The sequence below is a fragment of the Cavia porcellus genome, unplaced genomic scaffold, assembly GCF_034190915.1.
Source record: "Cavia porcellus strain 051 isolate PalLab524CR breed Dunkin Hartley unplaced genomic scaffold, mCavPor4.1 scaffold_8, whole genome shotgun sequence".
Classification (NCBI taxonomy): domain Eukaryota; kingdom Metazoa; phylum Chordata; class Mammalia; order Rodentia; family Caviidae; genus Cavia; species Cavia porcellus.
The window spans coordinates 38,911,779-38,931,907 of record NW_026947491.1 but is presented as its reverse complement, the minus strand read 5'-3'; the positions used below and the strand labels follow the sequence as shown (position 1 = coordinate 38,931,907).

Genomic DNA, 20,129 nt, shown 5'->3' with positions numbered 1-20,129 from the left:
CCCTGGGGAACGGTGTGCTGCACTCGGACATTGGCCTATGCAGCTGCCCACTTCCTGCATGACTTCAGTCAACACTGAGGGTGCCATGCTGCTCTGGGACCTTAGCCAGAGCCCAGTGGATGCCCTAACCCAGGAAATCTGTTTGCCCCTCAGGGACACTCCCTACCTCCTGGGCCTAATACTGCTGTTGATCTTCAGCTCCCACCCTTTCTCCCAGAACCTTGGAAAACAGTGGATTAACTGTGCTAGCTTGAAGGGAGATTCAGTAACTGCTTCACCCACTCAGAAGATCTCAGCAGGCTCCAGTCAGTGTGGTGAGTATGCCCCTAAAATAGAGGTGTACAGTGGGTAAATAGGGCCAGTAATAAAGCTCCCTCCAACTAACTGTAAGACCTTGGTGAGTCTGACAAGAGTGTGGGTGACCCCTTCCTGCACACTGAGTACATCAGACAGAGTGAGGAGTGTGCCAATAAGGACCTCCTCAACTTGGAGAAAATCAAAAGGGCTCATGAGACACACAGGCACACAATAGGGGCACAGTAGGACCTCAGCTCATGCGAACACTATAGACAGGTGTGAGAGTCGACCCCCCTGCTACAACCCCCTCCCCAGAGCGGAGAATGAAAGGGTTAACTCCCTAACTCCCCAGAGCGGGGAATGAAAGGGTTAACTCCCTAACTCCCCAGAGCAGGGAATGAAAGGGTTGACTCCCTAACTCCCCGGAGCTCTCAGAACAGAGCAGTAAAGAGTGCTTCACTCCCTAAACCTTTCCCAGGAGATAGTCAGAGCAGGGCCAAAAAGAATGTACTGTATAAACAGGACCAGGGAGCACCTGGCACTCTAAGGTCAACCCAAGACCCTCGGTCTCCATGGTTACTCAGCCCCAGACCCTCAAATCAGCATTAGCCAGGTCCTGCGCCGCTCAAAATTAACCAATGCGATTTGCTTCTGTAAACTTGCTTGCCTCCTACATGTACCTTTAAAAACCCTACACAAATTCCCCTCGGGGCCCCTCTGCACTTGTTTGCCTGAGGGACCCCATGCGCATGGAAATAAACTTTTTTTCCTCACCAAGAGTTGAGTCCTTGGGGTCTCTTTCCCTGCGGCGTCGGCCCTAACATCTTGGAGGCCCCACCGAGATAGCACGTCTCATGGAAGGTGACCTCAACGGCTCTGCGGTGGGTGAGTACGACCGGTCGCTTCTTATTTTTACTCTGAGGATCAATCTACCGGTATTTTACGCCCCGAGCCAAACGGCTCCGGTCTAGGGGCAATTTTTGTTACCTGTTTTTGTTATCTGTTCTCTGTTCTTGGGTGATCGGGGGACGCCCCACACGGTTTTCCGTGACTCACCGTCTGCGATAGGATTTTCCTATCGGTTTGGGGCCCAATCTGTGGTCCGTCAGGGCCAATTCGGAGACACCCTCTGAGGTGACTCGTTTGGGGAATTTCATTCCCAATCTGTGGTCCGTCTGGGCCAATCTGGGGAATTTCATTCCCAATCTGTGGTCCGTCCGGGCCAATCTGGAGGCACCCCCTAAGGTGACTCGTTTGATGTGAAACTAATGCGTGAGAGTGAGGTGGCCGGCCTGTTTGTCCTGTGTGTTGTGACTGTTGTGATCGGTTATTTGTTGTGTCGCGCGTACGCTAACCACTCTTTGTCTTCAGAACACCATGGGACAAATGACATCGTCCCCATTGTCCCTCACCCTCGACCATTGGTCGGAGGTTCGAGAGAGGGCTCACAATCTCTCCTTTCAGGTTAAAAAAGTAAATGGCAGACTTTCTGCTCGTCTGAGTGGCCCACATTCTCCGTGGATTGGCCACCAGAGGGGACTTTCCACCTTCCCCTCATCTTAGCAGTTAAGAACATCATCTTCCGCCCTGGACGAGAGAGCCACCCCGACTGGGTCACCTACATCTTGGTATGGCAAGACCTCAGGGAGAAGCCCCCACCGTGGGTAAAACCCTTCCTTCCTCCGCCCTCTCCTTGGTTGCCTGTTTAAACTTGTTACTAACTTAGGGGCTTGTTGCCCATTTCTGTTGCAGGATCCATATGGCTTATTAGATTCAAGGTTCATGATAAGAAAAATTATTTCCTTTAGCTGACCAAACTATGCAAGAAGCTCCCTTTGTTTGTGTCTTTAATGTTGTGGCACCTTGTTTAATATGTAAGACTTCAATTGATTGCTTGCAACCTCGGCATGCCTTTTAAAAGGAGTATTTTTTCTCTCTGGTGAAAATGTAAACATGTACACATATATATGTATATCTATGGTTGTTAAGAGTCATGTCAACTTTGCCAAGTAAAAACCAGGCGGTACTATATTTGAGCCAGTTAAAAGGTTACAGTTTTGTTTTTAAAATACAACATTTTTATGTGGTAAAAAGACATAAAATAAGTATGTTCTGGGCTACTAGAAGGTGACTTCAAGGGTTTTGTTGAGAGTTTTGATGTTGTCTGAGAAATGAGAAAAAAAGGTAATTGACTGGTAATAGTAAAAAGAGGGACAAAGAGAGTGGTCTTCAAGTAAAGGTGTCTGGCTATGCCAGAATGTAGAAAAAGATTAAAGCTTAGTTTGAGAGGTATTATTGTAAGTTGTAGAAGGCTCAAGAGGATGTGAATTTTATTTGTCTTGGTTTATAGTACTACAAATAACAGGTTTGACAAAAAGTAAATGTGTTCAGAATTTGACAGTATTAGATCAGTTTTGGTAAAAGTATACATAAGATTGTACTTTGCTGCAAAATGTTTTCATTAAAATGAGATTATAGGTGATATTAAAAATAAGATACAAGTTCTTACATGCGCTGTAAACATCTGGGAGATTATACAGCACAATTTTGTTACCTATGAAAAAGCCCTTTTTGTTAAAAATATAATTTTAATAAAATAATGGCCTGTCACGTGACACCCTTGGACAAAAAAACAGTGTGCCATCCAGATGAAGCCGGCTCTCTGATCCGGAATGCCAAAACCATGTTCTCCTTTTGTGCCACCCTGACTGGACATCCAGAGGTAAGGAGGTTTCCCAATATTGCCAGTTGTTCTCTTTGTAACTCAGTCGGCCCCACATGTTAGACAAAAATTACAAAGGTTTGAGAGGTTTAAGAAAATGCCCCTCAGCCAGTTAATAGAGATAGCACAAAAAGGTCTTTGAGAACTGAAAAATTTACAAAAAGATAGCCAAGATGTTAAAATTGCTCTATGAGAAAAAACTTTTAAAAAACAGACGAGACTTTCTGGGGGCAGTTGGATACTGTAGGCTAAATTTTACTGAAAAGCTTGCCTCTATATGACTCCCATAAGGGAGAAACTCAAAATTCACTGAACTGGACTGATAAATGTAAACAGGCCTTCCAACAGCTCAAGCGGGCCTTGACAGAGGACCCAGCCCTGGGACTCCCTGACGTTACCAAGCCTTTCATCTTGTTCATAGATAAACTCAGGGACATTGCCAAAAGAGTCCTAACTCAGGACATTGGCCCTTAAAAGAGGCCTATAGCCTACCTCTCCAAAAGACTTGATCCAGTGACAGGAGTATGGCCCCCTGCCTTAGAATACTAGCTACTGTGACAATGTTACTTAAGGAGACAAAAAAAAACTCGCTTTGGGCAAGTGATTTCTGTGGTAACCTCTCACAGTTTAGAGACTCTTATCAAAACCCCCCCTAAAAAAAAAAAAAAAAAAAAAAAAGGGCTCTCAAATGCCAGAATTCTACTGTCAAGCCCTGCTTCTAGACCCAGAGTTAATGATATTCAAGACTTCTTCAGCTTTAAACCCAGCCACCCTTATGCCTGATGATGATCCGGAGGAACAAAGGACACCTCTCCATGAGTGTGCTGACATCCTCGAACTGCAGCAGAACCTACAGGCTGATCTTACTGACCAGCTTTTGGGAAATGCCAACAACTGTTCGATGAAAACAGCTTCATCCAAAACGACAAACGAGTGGCCGGGGCAGCAGTGACCACCGAAAAGGAGGTACTCTGGGTTAAGCGGGTAGAGCCTGGCACTTCTGCCCAAAAGGCAGAGCTTGTTGCTTTGACTGAGAGGCTAAAACTAGCCACGGAAAAGAGGGTAAACATTTTTTTTACTGAAGACATCCCTTTGCTACTGTACATATACGGGGAAGCCATCTAAAAATGCTCCACAGATTCTAGATTTGCTGGCAGCTGTCTGGCTGCCTCAATGGGTTGCTATTCCTTACAAGGCTCACCCAACCAGAGATAAAAAATAACAACCACATCAGAGGGGTCAACCAAGAAAGTAACTGCTCTGATACTAGTCCTCTGACCTTGTCAGAACTAGTCTACACAAAAAAAAAAAAGACCTACAGTTGACATCTCAACTTGGAATAAAGTCTCCCACCCCAAGGGGCTAATACCAGTTACCTGATAAACAAGTACTGTTACTGGAGGCACTAGGATGGGAGCTGTTTCACCTTACAGAATTGTTCAGAACTCAGTATTTTATTCCAAAACTCTACAAACTGACCACCTCTTCGAGCTCCAGATGCCCACAGTGTTTGTTAGTCAACTCAGCCAAGAGCTCTGCGTTGGAGACCACCCGACATCAAAAAATTGTTCCAGGAGAACATTAGAAAATAAACTTCATGGACATGGTAAAACTTAATTTACAGGGACACTGCTATCTCTTGGTATTAATAAACATTTTTACTGGCTAGGTAGAGGCTTTCCCTACTAAGTCTGAGTCAGCCTTAGTGGTAGTTAAAAGGCTATTACATGAGATCATACCTTGATTTGGCCTCCCACTATCAATGGGGTCCGATAATGGCCTGGCTTTCATAGCCCGAGTCACCCAAAAGTTAGCCCAGACATTAAAGATTAATTAAAACTCCACTGTGCCTATCAGCCACAAAGCTCAGGGCAAATAAAACGTATGAACCAAAGTCTCAAGGACATTTTAGCTAAGCTGTCTTCAAAAACTGGCAATAATTGGATGAGCCTTCTTCCCTTTGCACTGTTAAGAGCTAGATATACCCCATATGTTTCTAAAATTTCCCCCTTTAAAGCCATGTTTGGGAGGCCCCCGCCATTGGTTCCAAGATTGTCAGAAGACAAATTAGCTGAAATTACTAATCAAAATCTTAAGTCCCTACAGACACTCCAACCTGTGTTGGCCTGGATCCACCAGCTGTTTAGACAAAAACACTTGGACCTGCCTTCAGAGACCAAGGCCTCAAGGACTCCAGTCTTGGTTCGATGTCACCACCGTGACTCCCTTAAACCCCGCTGAGAAAGACCTTTCACCGTGGTGCTCAATACCCCCACTGCCATCAAGGTAGCAGGAAAAACTGCGCGGATTCACTACACTCATGTAAAGCCACTGGAAACAGCAGACAACGAGGGACATACTCAGTGGACTACACAACAGACTGGTAACCCTTAAAGTTAAAAATTGACTAACTGTTTTAGCTTGCTTGTTTTGATTTTAATAACATTAATGCCGACCTTACATGGCGGCTTTGGTCCCCCTGTAAGCAAAAAAAAAAACCAATTGTTAAAGATCTTTTGTTTTAAAAAAAAAAAAAAAAGGGGGGTCTCTGCGCCGCACTTAAAAAAAAATGTTGTTTTTACACTGATCATACTGGGATTGTAAAAGATACAATAAAAAAGTTGAGATAGAAAATCAGATCTCAAGAGCCCCCTTCAAATAAAGCCAAAGTGTTCTCTTTCCGAGAATCAATTCTGCCCTATATCCTCCCTTTATTGAGACCCCTGGCCGGATTCATTATAGTCATGGCTATAGCCCCTTGCCTCATTAACCGAGTAACCCAGTTTGTAAGGGCTCAGATCTCTCAGGTAAAAGTTATGGTGCTACGTCAACAATATGACCCCTTACCTATACAGGACTTTTAGGATTAAAAGTCATTGGAGAAATAAAAGGGGGGAATGTGAGAGTCGACCCCCCTGCTACAACCCCCTCCCCAGAGCGGAGAATGAAAGGGTTAACTCCCTAACTCCCCAGAGCGGGGAATGAAAGGGTTAACTCCCTAACTCCCCAGAGCAGGGAATGAAAGGGTTGACTCCCTAACTCCCCGGAGCTCTCAGAACAGAGCAGTAAAGAGTGCTTCACTCCCTAAACCTTTCCCAGGAGATAGTCAGAGCAGGGCCAAAAAGAATGTACTGTATAAACAGGACCAGGGAGCACCTGGCACTCTAAGGTCAACCCAAGACCCTCGGTCTCCATGGTTACTCAGCCCCAGACCCTCAAATCAGCATTAGCCAGGTCCTGCGCCGCTCAAAATTAACCAATGCGATTTGCTTCTGTAAACTTGCTTGCCTCCTACATGTACCTTTAAAAACCCTACACAAATTCCCCTCGGGGCCCCTCTGCACTTGTTTGCCTGAGGGACCCCATGCGCATGGAAATAAACTTTTTTTCCTCACCAAGAGTTGAGTCCTTGGGGTCTCTTTCCCTGCGGCGTCGGCCCTAACACAGGGAGATCTGGTGACCTGGAATAACCTGAAGATAAAGCAATAGCAGGAACTAAACGCTGACCTACATCAATACTACAAGGCTTGTCAGCCCAGGAAAAATATAGGACTCATTCAACAGGCCTGCAGTGGGAAGTCAGGTGACTGGCCCACCTATTCATTGAGGGACCCAGCAATTGGACAAACATCTACCTTATATTAGAACCCCAAGATACACACCACCAACAGTTGACACTAGTGGGATTGAAGGACCAAATATTAACTTGAAAGGGGAGAATGGCAAAACAAAAAAGCAAAATGCAATCTCAAACATCTAGTCCCCCAGGATCAAGTATAGGAGACATTGAAATAGAGGACTTCAAAAGTAACACACTAGAGATCTCTGAAAAGATAGTGAATGAAATAAAAAAACAACTTCATGAGGCTATAGAGGAAATCAAATTAGAAGTACTCTCCCATGTAAAGATAGAAATAACAACCTTAGTAAAGGAGTTGCTGAGCACAGCTAAAGAAGAAATAGAGAAAAAAGTACAGGAGCATGGGAAGCTGATTGGAACTTTGAATGAATAATATAGAAAACAAGCAGAATTCATGAAACAAACTCAAAGAGACATCCCAGAAACAAAAATTTCTATTCAGAGCTGGCAAAACAGTTTAAATGAAGCTGAGGATAGGATTTTGGACCTTGAGGTCAGGATTGCAATTAGTGATCATGAAAGGACAGAACTTTTAAAAATAACAAAGCAGCAAGAAATGACAATTCAGCAGCTTCAGGATGATGCCAAGAGCAACAATATAAGATTAATAGGCATCAGTGAAAATGCAGGAGTCAACGTAAATGACATAGGTAAACTATTCACAGAAGTAATAGCAGAAAATTTCCAAAACATGGAGAAAAAAAATCTGATATGTAGATGAGTGAGAACACCAAACAGTCACAACCAACATAAATCTACATCCAGACATATAATAATTAAGATCTCAGACATACAGCATAAAAACAGAATACTAAAAGCTGTTAGAGAAAAGACACAACTTACCTATCAAGGAAAGCCAATTAGAATCACTGCAGTTTTCAGCACAAACCCTCACGTCAGATGAGCTTGAAGTGAGGTATTTCAAGCCCTGAAAGAAAACAACTTTCAGCCCAGACTCATGTACCCAGAAAAACTTTCATTCAAATTTAATGGAGAAACAAGATACTTCCATGATGAGGAACAACTGAAGAAATTCACATTCACCAAAAAAACCCCTAGAAAGAGTATGAAAGACATACTAAATAGAGATAAAAATGACCACAATCCCCAGAACAACAACAGAGCAAAACCACCAGGTAGGACAAGCAATTAAACAAGGGGAAAAGCAGAAAGCAAACAACTGGAACATAACATGGCAAAGTCAAGCCAGTAGATATCAGGGATATCCCTAAATGTAAATGGGCTCAATTCACCTATCAAAAGAAAAAGGTTGACAGAATGGATCAAGAAACATGATCCCACAATATTCTGTATACAAGAAACACATCTGACCTAAAAAGAAACTCATAGATTAAAAGTCAAAGGATGGAGGGAACAGTATTCCATGCAACAGGGACCCAGAAAAAAAGCAGGGATAACTATTCTATTTGCAGACAACATGAACTTCAAGCCTAAAATGATTAAAAGAGATAAAGAAGGTTACTACATACTCCTTAGTGGAAAAATTCAAAAGGATGAACTAACAGTTATAAATATTTATGCACCAAATACAGGCACATTCAACTATATGAGACAGATACTAATAGACATGAAAAACCAAATATACAAGAACACAATTATAACCTTAATACCCCATTGTCACAAAGAGATAGATCAACTAGACAAAAAGTCGACAAAGAAATTATTATTTCTTTGTTCTATTGAATTGAATCATACCTGTGAGCAATTGGACTTGGTAGATGTTTACAGAGTGTTTCACCCAACCACATCAGAATATGCCTTCTTCTCAACTGCGCATGGGACATTCTCCAAAATAGATCATATATTATCCCATAAAACATTCTTAAGTAAATGCAAATGTATTGAAATTATTCCATGCACAATATCTGACCATAGAACATTGAAATTGCAAATTAATGGGGCTGGGGATTTAGCTCAGCGGCATAAGTGCCTGCCTTGCAAGCAGGCAGTCGTGAGTTCGATCCCTGGTATCGACAAAAAGGAAAAAGACCAAAAAAAAAAAAAAAAAAAAAAAAATTGCAAATTAATAGCAAAAGAAATTGTAAAACCTGCATAAATACATGGAAATGGAATAGCAACCTGTTGAACAACCAGTGGGCTACAGATGAAATTAAAGAAGAAATAAAACAATACATACAATTCTGTGAAAAGTGCAGAAACAAAATACTGCAATCTGTGGGATGCAATGAAAGTGGTCTCAAGAGGGAAATATATAGCAATAAATTGTCATATCAAGAAAACAGAATGAGCATAAATAAACAACTTAAGGCTTCATCACAAGCTTCTAGAAAAAGAAGAGGAAGTTAAACCCAAAGCTCATAGAAGAGAGGAAATTATAAAGATTAGAGCAAAAATCAATGCAATTGAAACAAAAAAATTACAAAGAATTAATGAATCAAAAAGCTGGTTTTTTGAGAGAATAAACAAAATTGACAACCCTCTAGCTAATCTTATAAAGAAAAAGAAAGAAAAAACCAAATTCATGCAATAGGGTTTGAATAGGGGGAAATTACTACAGATCCTATGGAAATTCAAAAGATCATGAATACCTACTTTGGAAATCTCTACTCACATAGAGTGGAAAACACAGAGGAAATGGACAGATTTTTAGAAACATATGAGCTACCAAATCTCAACCTTACCACCACCACCACCAACAACAAAAGCCCAGGTCCTGATGGATTTATGGCCGAATTATACAAGAAATTTAGAGAAGATTTGATGTCAATAGTCCTTAAACTCTTCAATGAAATTGAAAAGGGAGGAATCCTCCCTAAATCATTCCTGGAGGCAAGTATTACTCTCATACTAAAATCAGAGAAAGACCAACTAAAAAAGAAGAACTATAGGCCAATCTCACTAAAAAACATTGATACAAAGATTCTTAATAAAATACTGGCAAATAAAATACAGCAAATCATCAAGAATATTATATATCATAACCAAGTGGGATTCAACCCAGGAATGCAGGGATGGTTTAACATATGCAAATCAAAAAATGTAATATACCACATCAACAGAGGAAAAAACAAAAACTACATGGTCATCTCAATAGATGCAGAAAAAGTTTTTCATAAAGTCCTACACATGTTCATGATAAAAATCCTTCAGAAACTTGGAATACACTGTGTCTACCTCAATCTTATAAAGGCTATCTATGATGAGCCAACAGCCAACATCATATTTAATGGACAGAACCTGAAAGCTTTCATTTTAAAATCAGGAACAAGACAAGGATGTCCACTATCACCACTCCTATTCCATATAGTTCTGGAAACACTAGGCAGGGCAATCAGACAAGAGAGAGAAATAAAAGGAATAAAGATGGGAAAGGGAGAAGTTAAATTATTACTATTTGCAGATGACATGATACTCTATATAGAAGATCCAAAAAACTCCATTAAAAGACTACTAGAAGTAATAAATAAATTCAGCAATGTAGCTGGATACAAAGTCAGTTCTCAAAACTCAATAGCATTCCTGTACACAAAAACTCACCGAGAGAGAAATTATGGAAATATTACCCTTCACAATAACATCTAAAAAAAATGAAACACTTAGGAATCAACCTGAGAATGTAAAAGATCTATATGCTGAAAATTTTGCTGTGCTAAAAAAGGAGATTGAAGAGGATATTAGAAAATGGAAGGATATTCCTTGCTCTTGGCTAGGAACAACCAACATTGTGAAAATGGCCATACTCCCAAAACTGTTACACAGATTTAATGCAATCCCAATCAAAATACTATTAACATACCTCACAGATCTACAGAAAACACTCTTAAAACTTATTTGCAAACAAAAGAAATCTAGTTTAGCAAAGGCAATTCTGGGCAACAAAGGCAAGGCAGGAGGCATCTCAATTCCTGACTTGAAACTATACGACAAAGTCTCAGTGATAAAAATCAGCATGGTACTGGCAAAGAAATAGACCTGAGGATCAATGGAACAGATTAGAAGATGCAAGCACAACTACAGAGACACTCAGCCACCTGATATTGACAAAGGGCCTAAACATGTTCACTGAAAGGATAGCCTTTAGTAAGTGATGTTGGAAAAATTGGCTCTCCACATGCTGAAGACTGCAACTAGGTCCATGCTTCTCACCATGCACTAAACTAAAGTCTAAATGGATCAAATACTTAAATATTAAAACAGGAACACTAAATCTACTGGAAAACAAGGTAAAAGTCTTGGAGACATAGAGGGAGGCAGAGAATTCATGAACAAAATGCAAACTGCACTGGAAACATTTCAAAGAATCAACAATTGTGATCACATACTATTGAAAAGTTTCTGCAATTCAAAAGAAATCACCAACATAGTGAAAAGAAAACCCACAAAATGGGAAAGAGTTATGGCCAGCAATCTAGAACATATGAAGAGTTGAAAAACATTAAGCCCCCGCAAATTCAAAGATCCTCTCCAAAAATGAGCATCTGAGATGAACACACATTTCTCAGATGAAGATATACAAATGGCAAATAAATACATGAAGAAATGTTCACCATCACTGATCATTTAAGAAATGTAAATTAAAACAGCATTGAGATTTCATGTCACTCCAGAAAGAATAGCTGCCATCAAGCAATTGGCTGATAACGAATGTTGGCAAGGCTGTGGGAACAAAGGAACACTGCTCCCCTATTGGTGGAAGTGTAGACTGGTGCAGCCACTGTGGAAATCAGTATGGAGAATTCTCAGAAGACTAGGATTGGAAGTTCCATTCAACCCAGCTATTCCCCTCCTGGGTATTTTCCCAGAAAAACTGAAAAAATGAAATACATATATCACAGTGATATATGTGCATCCATATTCATAGCAGCACAATTTGTAATAGCTAAATCTTGGAAACAACCAAGATGCCCATCAACCACAGAGTGGATGAAAAAGATGTGCTATTTTTATACAATGGAATATTACTCAGCTATAAAAAATGATGATCTTTAGGCCTTCATATTGAAATGGAGACAATTTGAGACTGTCCTGACAATCTGAGAATTTTAACAAGTGAAATAAGTAAGAATCATATGTATAAATATCACATTGTGTCTCTAGTGTAAAAATTAATAAGAAATGTAGGAGTAATAAAACTCAAAATGTGTAATTGCTATTGTAAGAAAGAGAGGAAAAGAAAGTGCTCTAAAAGCTATAACTGCACGTATGTTTAAGTGTATGGGATTCATAACCATATTACTAAGTTTTTGTTGGATAGCTAGACAGAACTGTTTGCAGTCTCACTCTTTGAATGTCCACTTTGTATGCTTCACTTCTGTAACTTGAACAACTATATCTAAGAGGACACTATGTAATTATCAACTAGTGATTTCTTACTGTTTATTTTTTATTTCTGCCCCTTTTCTGTTTTGTTTTTTTCTTTCTTTAAGTAAAAAAAGAAAAAAAGATAAGGTGGTTGAGTGTGTTTGCAATTATGGTTGTATCTTCTATTCTAGTCCATTGATCTTCAGGTCTGTTTTTATTCCAGTACCATGCTGATTTTATCACAATAGCTTTGTAGTATAAGTTCAGTTTAGAGATTGTGATGCCTCTTGCCTTGCCTTTGTTGCCCAGAATTGCCTTTGCTATTCTAGGTCTCCTATGGTTCCAGATGAATTTTAGGAATGATTTATCTAGATCTGTGAGATATGCTAATGGTACTTTAATTGGAATGTTATTATATCTTTATAACAAGTATTAGAGAATGGCTATATTCACAATATTTGTTCTTCCTATCCATGAACAAGGAATGTCTTTCCAGTCTCTGAAATCTTTGATTTCTTTTTTCATAGTACTGTAATTTTCACTGAATAGATATTTTACTTCCTTTGTTAGATTGATTCTTAAGTATTTCGTTTTTTTGGATGCTATTGTGAAGAGTGAGGTTTCTCTTGTTTCCTTCTCAGTGAGTTTGTTGTTTGTGTACAGGAATGCTATTGATATTTGAGTGTTAAATTTGTGTGCAGCTACATTAATGAATTTGGTTGTTACAACTAGAAGTCTCTCAATGGAGTTTTGGAGGTCTTCTATATAGAGTATCATGTCATCTGCAAATAATGATAGTTTAACTTTTTCCTTTCCTATCTTCATTCCTTTTATTTCTCTCTCTCGTCTAATTGCTCCTTGTTCCTAATCTTAGAGTGAAAACTTACAGTTTTTGATCGTTTAATGTGATGCTGCTGTTGACTTGTCATAGATGGCTTTTATTATATTGAGGTAAAGACCGTCTACTCCAATTTTCTTTAGGGTTCTTATCATGAATGAGTGTTGGACTTCATCAAAAGCTTTTTCTGCATCTACTGAGATGATCATGTAATTCTTTTCTTTGGCTCTGTTGATATGATGTATTATGTTTATTGTTTTGCATATGTTGAACCATCCCTGCATTTCTGGGATGAATCCCACTTGGTCGTGGTGTATGATCTTCTTAATGACTTGCTACATTCTGTTTGCCAAGTATTTTCTTGAGGATTTTTGCATCTGTGTTCATTAAAGAGACTGGCCTGTAGTTCTCTTTTTTGGTTGGGTCTTTCTCTGGTTTTGGTATAAGGATGATAATTGCTTCCAGGAATGAGTTAGGGAGGACTGCTTCCCTTTTGATTTCATTGAAGAGTTTGAGGAATGTTAGTATTAAGTCTTCCTTGAATTTCTTGTAGAATTCACTTGTGAATCCATCAAGACCTGGGCTTTTCTTTGTTGGTTAGCTTCTAATTACATTTTCAATTTCATTAAGTGAAATTGGGTTATTCAGCAGTTTTACATCGTTTCAGCTTTGGTAATTCATGTTTCTAGGAATCTGTCTGTTTCTATGAGAGTAAAGGTTTTCAAAGTAGGTATTGATGATCTTCTGTATTTCCATAGGGAGTGCAGTGATTTCACCTTTTTCATTCCTTATTGCCTGAATTTGAGTTTTTTCTTTTTAAAATAAGGTTGGTTAGGGGCTTATAAATTTTATTTATTCTTTCAAAGAACCAATTCTTTGATTCATTCTTTTTATTATTTTCTTAGTCTCTATTACATTGATTTCCACTTTGATATTTATAATTTCCTCCCTTCTTTTTGCTTTGGTCTTGGCATGTTCTTGTTTTTCTAGATGTTTGAGGTGTAGCATCAGGTTGTTTATTTGTGTTTGTTCTATTTTCTTGATGTGAGAGTTCATGACAATAAATTTCCCTCTGAGGACTGCTTTCATTGCATCCTACAGGTTCCAGTAAGATGTATTTGCATTTTCATTTACTTGTAGATATTGTTTAATTTTTCTTTAATTTCTTCTATCACCCATTGATTGTTCAGGAGTATATTATTTAATTTCCATGTGTTTATGGAGCTTTTGCAGTTTCTTTTGTCATTAATTTCATTTCATGGCACTATGATTAGATAATATACATGGGGTAATTTTAATTCTTTTGCTTTTACTAAAGCATATTATAGGGGCTAGTATGTGGTCTATTTTAGAGAATGTCCCATGTGAAACATTCTGATGTTGTTGGATGGAACACTCTGTACATGTCCACTAAGTCCCTCTGTTCACAAGTTTGGTTCAGTTCTGTTATTTCTTTGCTGATTTTTTTGGTCTGGCTGATCTATTTCTTTGTGTTAATGGGTTGTTAAGTTCTCCCATTATAAATGTGCCATTGCTTATTTGGTTTTTCATTTCTATTAATATTTGTTTTACATATTTAGGTGCTCTCACATTTAGGATTGTTAACTCTTCCTCTTGAACTTTTCCCCTAACTAGTATGTAGTGACTTTCTTTATCTCTTCTGATCATTTTTGGTTTAAAGTTCATGTTGTCTGCAAACAGTTCAGCTACCCTTGCTTTTTTTTGGGTTCCTGTTTCATGAAGTATGTTTTTTATCCTTTGACTTTCAGTCTATGAATTTCCTTTTGTGTTAGGTAAATTTCTTGCACACAGCATATGTTGGATATTGTTTCTTGATCCATTCTGCTAGTCTGTTTCTTTTAATTGGTGAATTGAGACCATTTACATTAAGGGTTATAACTGATACATTTTGGCTTATTTTTGACATGCTATTTTTCTGCTGTTGGTTTTTTTTACCTTTCCCCTCTCTTTAATTGTCTGCCCTGCTTAGTAGCTTTTTCTCTTGGTGTTTTTGGAGTTGTAGTTGTTTTTATGGCTATCTAGAATATTTTTCAGTATTCTTTAGAGTTGGTTTGGTGGTCATGAAATTCTTCAGCTGTTCTTTGTCATGGAAGTATTTTATTTCTCTATCAATTTTAAAGGACAGTTTTGCAAGGATACATCAATCTGGGTTGGAAGTCATTTTCTTTTAGGATTTGAAATACCTCACTCCATGCTTTTTTTTTTTTTTTTAGGTTTTTTTTTTTTTCTTTTTCTTTTTTTTTTTTTTTTTTTTTTTGGTACTGGGGATCAAACTCATGACCTTGTGCTTGCCAGGCAGGCACTTACACCTCTGAGCTAAATCCCCGGCTCTCCATGCTCTTCTTGACTTCATTGTTTGTGTGGAGAAGTCTGCTGTGGTGGTTCTGATAGGTTTTATAGTTGATCTCTTTTCTTTAACAGCTTTTAATATTGTGTTCTTATGTTGAATTTCTGGGAGGTTGATTATTATATGTCTGAGTGTAGATTTATTTTGGTTATGGCTAATTGAAGTTCTATATGCTTCACTTCTCTGTATATCAGTTTTCTTTCCCCTGTTTGGGAAATTTTCAGGTAATATTTCTGTAAAGAGTCTTTGGATATCATTTGTCTTGTCATCTTCTTTTTCATTTACACCTATCAATCATATATTATTTTTTTTTATCATCTTGCAACTGTTGAGTTGTTATTTCCTGATTCCTTGTTATTTTTAACAGATCTTTCCTTTCTTGTTCACTAGCTGCAATCTTGTCTTTTAGGTCTGAAAGTCTATCTTCACATTCAATCATGCAGTTTTGGCAGCTTTCAGTGCTATTTTGATTTCCTGGATGTCTCCTTGAATCTGTTTCATGTATTCTATTGTTTTCTTATGTTGTCCATGTAAGGCTTCTATCTTTTTGCAGTGTTCCTTGGTTTTTTAAACCTAGGTCTTTTTTAGATGTGTTTGGCATTTATTTTATTATGTTTACCATTTCTTCTTTTACCTGAGAGATTATTTCTGATTTGAGTTTCTTTCTAGCTTCATGGAGTTGCTTCTTTACTTCAGTTGCTATGATTTCAGCAGTTTAAGTGTATAGGTTAGTTTTCTGCCATGTCCATGTCTCTTCGGCTTGTTTGGGATGGGCTGGAGGTTTGAGATTGCATTTTCCTCCTTCATTTTGTCATTCTCCTGTATTCCCTAGTTCCCTTGTGGCACTTAGAGACTTCCCGGATCGGGGTGTGCTCTGAGTGGACCTTCAGCTCTCCCCACATGGCTCACTGAAGTACCCCAGCTGTTTGAAGTCACTGAGCAGGGCCCTACCAGGTTCTGAGTGGTATAGGCTGATTGGTTGTGGAGTATACTGGACGTGCTTTCAGCTCATGCCATGTGGCATACCAAAGCTTCCCAGCTTCTTGGGGTCTCTGAGTGTGGCTCCACCAGATTCCGAGCATGGTCCCACAGCTTCACAGTTAGGTAGAGATCACTGTGGCAGGCTTCAGCTCATATGCAGTGACTGCCTGCTGCCTAGAAGTCTCTGGGTGGGGTCCAGCCAGTACTGGATTGATTACCCAGAGTCCTGCAGTGTTTAGGAATGCTGGGCAGTGGCCTACCAGCTTCCAGGCAGAGTCCCATGGCTGTATAACTTGGTAGGGATCTCTGTGGCAGGCTTCAGCTCACAGCCAGTGGCTCCCTATTGCACCCAAATATTAATGGAGAAAGAATATTCTTCATTTAATCTAAGAAATAGCCCAGGGACAAATGAATGAAATTAGAACTCTACCTCATATCAGTCACAAAATAAACTCAATATTGTTGATAGAAAAAAATAATACTATGAAACTTCTAAAAAATTATATAAAAATTATGGGAGCAAATTATAGGGCAATGGTTTCTTTGGCACAATATCAAAAGCACAAATGACAAGTAAGCAATAGGTACCTTGGATTTTATCAAAATTTAAACAATTTGTGCTTCAGCTGATACCATCAAGAAACTGAAAGGAAAATCCACAGAATTTGAGGAGATACAGTATTTGCAAAGTACATTTCTCATAAGGGACTTATATCCAGCACATACAATGCAGCAGAGAGAGAGAACCCCATTGGAAAATGGGCAAAAATGGCATATAAGTAGTCAACAAGGACATGGAAAGATGATTATTACCAGTTATTAGGAAAATCAAAACCATGGTGACAGGATTATGGATGTAGTTCAGTGGCAGAGTGTTTGCCTATACATGTAACACTGTAGATTCCATTTCTGGCACTACAAAAATAACCAAAGCAAGCAAACAAAGCAAAACCCAAACAAAAAAAAAAAAAGCCAACAACAACAAAACCATAGTGATGTACCACTTTGCACTCACAAGTATGGCTATATTAGAAAGGACAATTAATATTGAGGAGAATGTGGAGAAATCTGAACCCATTTATATTTCTTATGAGAATGTAAAATGTTACAGTCACATGTGAAAACAAATGTGATACTTCCTCAAAATGTGACAGGTATTCCATAACTGAACAATTTCATTCCAAGGTATATCCTGAAGGGAAATTAAAACACATGATAGACGAAAATCTGTACACAATGTTCAAAACAATGATTCATAGTACTAGAAAATGGAAATAATTCAAATTTTCACAAAAAATTATGAACTGCTAGAAAGTTGAAAAAATAATAAAATGAACATTTGGGATATTTTCATCTAATTATCATTATTATACAGGAGATGCTAGCAAAATATGAAGCAATATTTACATTTTAAAAATTATTACAATGAGACACATTGTAATAATTAATTTCCCCTCCTACCCTGGATACTCACTTTCCTTCAAACACACTTATCCCCTGTTCTTGTCATTTTTGGAGGAGCAGTTTTGGAGGAGGAAAGTCCCCTTTGTTTGAAGTGTGTTCAAAATACTGTACAATGAATACTGCTGCCCAGTTGCAGTCAACAAGAAGGCACCGTGTGTGTCCCGAGCCACCCCCTCACCCGACCTGGTGCCTTGTGATTTCTAGCCCTTCCCCAAAACCAAATGAACTTGAGAGAGAGATGTTTCAAACTAATTCAGGACATCTAAGCAGTTAGGACAGCACAACTAAAGACACCCAGAAAAAGTAACTTCCAGAACTGCTTAAAATAGTGGCAAAGAGGATGAAATAAGTGTGTACAAAGTGAAGGCAGTATTTTGAAAGTGATTATGGCAATATGTCTTTAGATATAATGATTTTAGAAAATTTAAACATTCACCATATTTTCCAGTTACACTTGATACAAGAACCTTAATATTGACATGATACTGAGACACAATCCAATGTTGATGCCAAATTTGATGGATTGGTTCAGGTGGTATTTCTCACACTTGTTTTTTGTTAATGTCTTTTTTCTCATGTACATTTAATAAGTTACATATAGAATGATATTTTAAGACCACATGAATAGCCTGTGAATAGCCAACAAGCTTTTATCCAGTGGTTTATTTTATCATCCATTAATCATGCTTACCTGAATCCATTATTGCTTACGTGGTTTCAAAATGATTTTCAATTTATGACATTCTTTCTACATTTATTAACCAATTTTCTTCTGTAACAACATGGAATTCATCGTCTCCCCACTTGGCCTTGATTTTCGTGTTTATTTCACGATGGACTCACAGGTTTTGAACTTGGTGTGGTTAGAATAAATTATTGCCATTGTTTTCCTTGTCTTTGCTTCCGTCCTTGTTTGTGTTAATTTGCCCGCCATCCTGAGGGGGGCAGTGCCTTCTGCCCAGGGCTTTCCACCATGATTTCTTGCCTTGCAACTCTTTGCACTTTACTTTTATGATGTATGCCTGGAAATTCATATAAGTTCACAGAGATCTTCTCCATTTTTCTTTTAACTTTTAAAAAGCAAAACAGAAAAAAGGGTAGAAATAAAACAATTTTTAAAAATAACAGGAAGAAACCAACACTGGTTAATATAGTACCCATTGCTATCTTAGAAGTAGTTGCTTGTTACAAAATCAAAACATAAAAAATGAACAGACAAACTATGACAGCACAAACTGTTCTTCTTGATAAACTAACAGAATTAATAATATGGTCATCTATCTTGCACACTTAAACATACATACAGTTATATAGAACTTGTATACCTACAAGTTGTTCTTTATTTTTGAGCACTTTCTTTCCCTTTCGTTATTACAATATCATCTTCATATTTTTAATGGCTATATAGTACTCCCTTGTTTGGATGTGTTGCCTTCTATACATGACCATTTATGGAAGCACTTTGTTATTTCAAATAATACCACAAAGATTGACTTTGCGTTTGTATTGCTTTGTATATATGAAGATACAATTTTATAAATATCTCTAAAATCTAAATGCTTTTTGGTTTTGTTACATGCTTTTTTAATTCTTTAGAGGAGTTTTATCATTTTACATACTCCCAGCAATAGAAACACACCTGTTTTCTCACAGCCTTACCAGTGAACAACATGATGGCATACCTGATCAAATGTTTGCATTTTGCCAACCTGAGAGGTGAGACATGGTATCTTGGGGTAATTTTAATTTGCACTTATCTTGATGGGAGTGGAGCAATTATTTTTATCCATTCTCTTGGTCAAAGCAAATCACAAGTCCATTTTCACATTCAAGGGACAGGTAATAACTACACTTTTTGAAGAAAGAAGTTGCCAGTAACTTGTGGCTATTTTTAACCTACTACCTGCAGTAATCCGGGAAAAAGTTTGCAGTGGTTTTGTCCTACAGGATAGCTGAGGAAAGGATGAGAAATACTAGGGTTCTAGACATAATTTGAAGGTAAAGTCTACAGGATTTCCTTATAGATCTTATGTGTGATATGAGAGGAAGAAGACTCAAGATGCCTGTTGGGTTGTTGGCCTGCATAGAAGGCTGGCAAGCCCTGACTTCTTATGAGACTGGCAGCTGATGCTTTTATGGTTTGATCTTTGCACAAGGCAAAGCTACTTTCTGTGGAGCCTGCTCGTTGCTTATCATACCTGGGTGGAGCGTGTGTGTGTGTGTGTGTGTGTGTGTGTGTGTGTGTGCTTGAATACAACCTTATCATATCTTATCATATCAGTTAGAACCTAAGAGAGACTCAGCCCTGAAATGAGCATGTTGAGGTGAGGTTTTTTTGTACAAATCTCCAGTTGGACAGGTTTTTCCTCCCCTGGGAAGAATGAGTGTGAAGAAAGTGGGAGGCCATTAGAGACCCACTGAGGTGGGAGTGACAGCTCTCTCCCTTCCAGGTGGGCCAGGTGACCACTCATGACTATTTTGGCAACTCTGCTCTTCACCAGGTCTCTCTCCCCAGCTGCTATTGTCCACTGATGCA

At 38.6% G+C, this 20,129-nt stretch overlaps 1 long non-coding RNA gene across 1 annotated transcript; it reads left to right on the top strand.

Annotated features, from left to right (window-relative positions):
- The first annotated feature begins 467 nt into the window (after window positions 1-467).
- LOC134477287 (uncharacterized) lies at window positions 468-6,417 on the top strand. The gene is made up of 2 exons (XR_010049228.1): window positions 468-1,925; window positions 5,117-6,417. It is a non-coding gene; the product is annotated as an uncharacterized LOC134477287 (long non-coding RNA).
- Window positions 6,418-20,129: the final 13,712 nt, after the last annotated feature.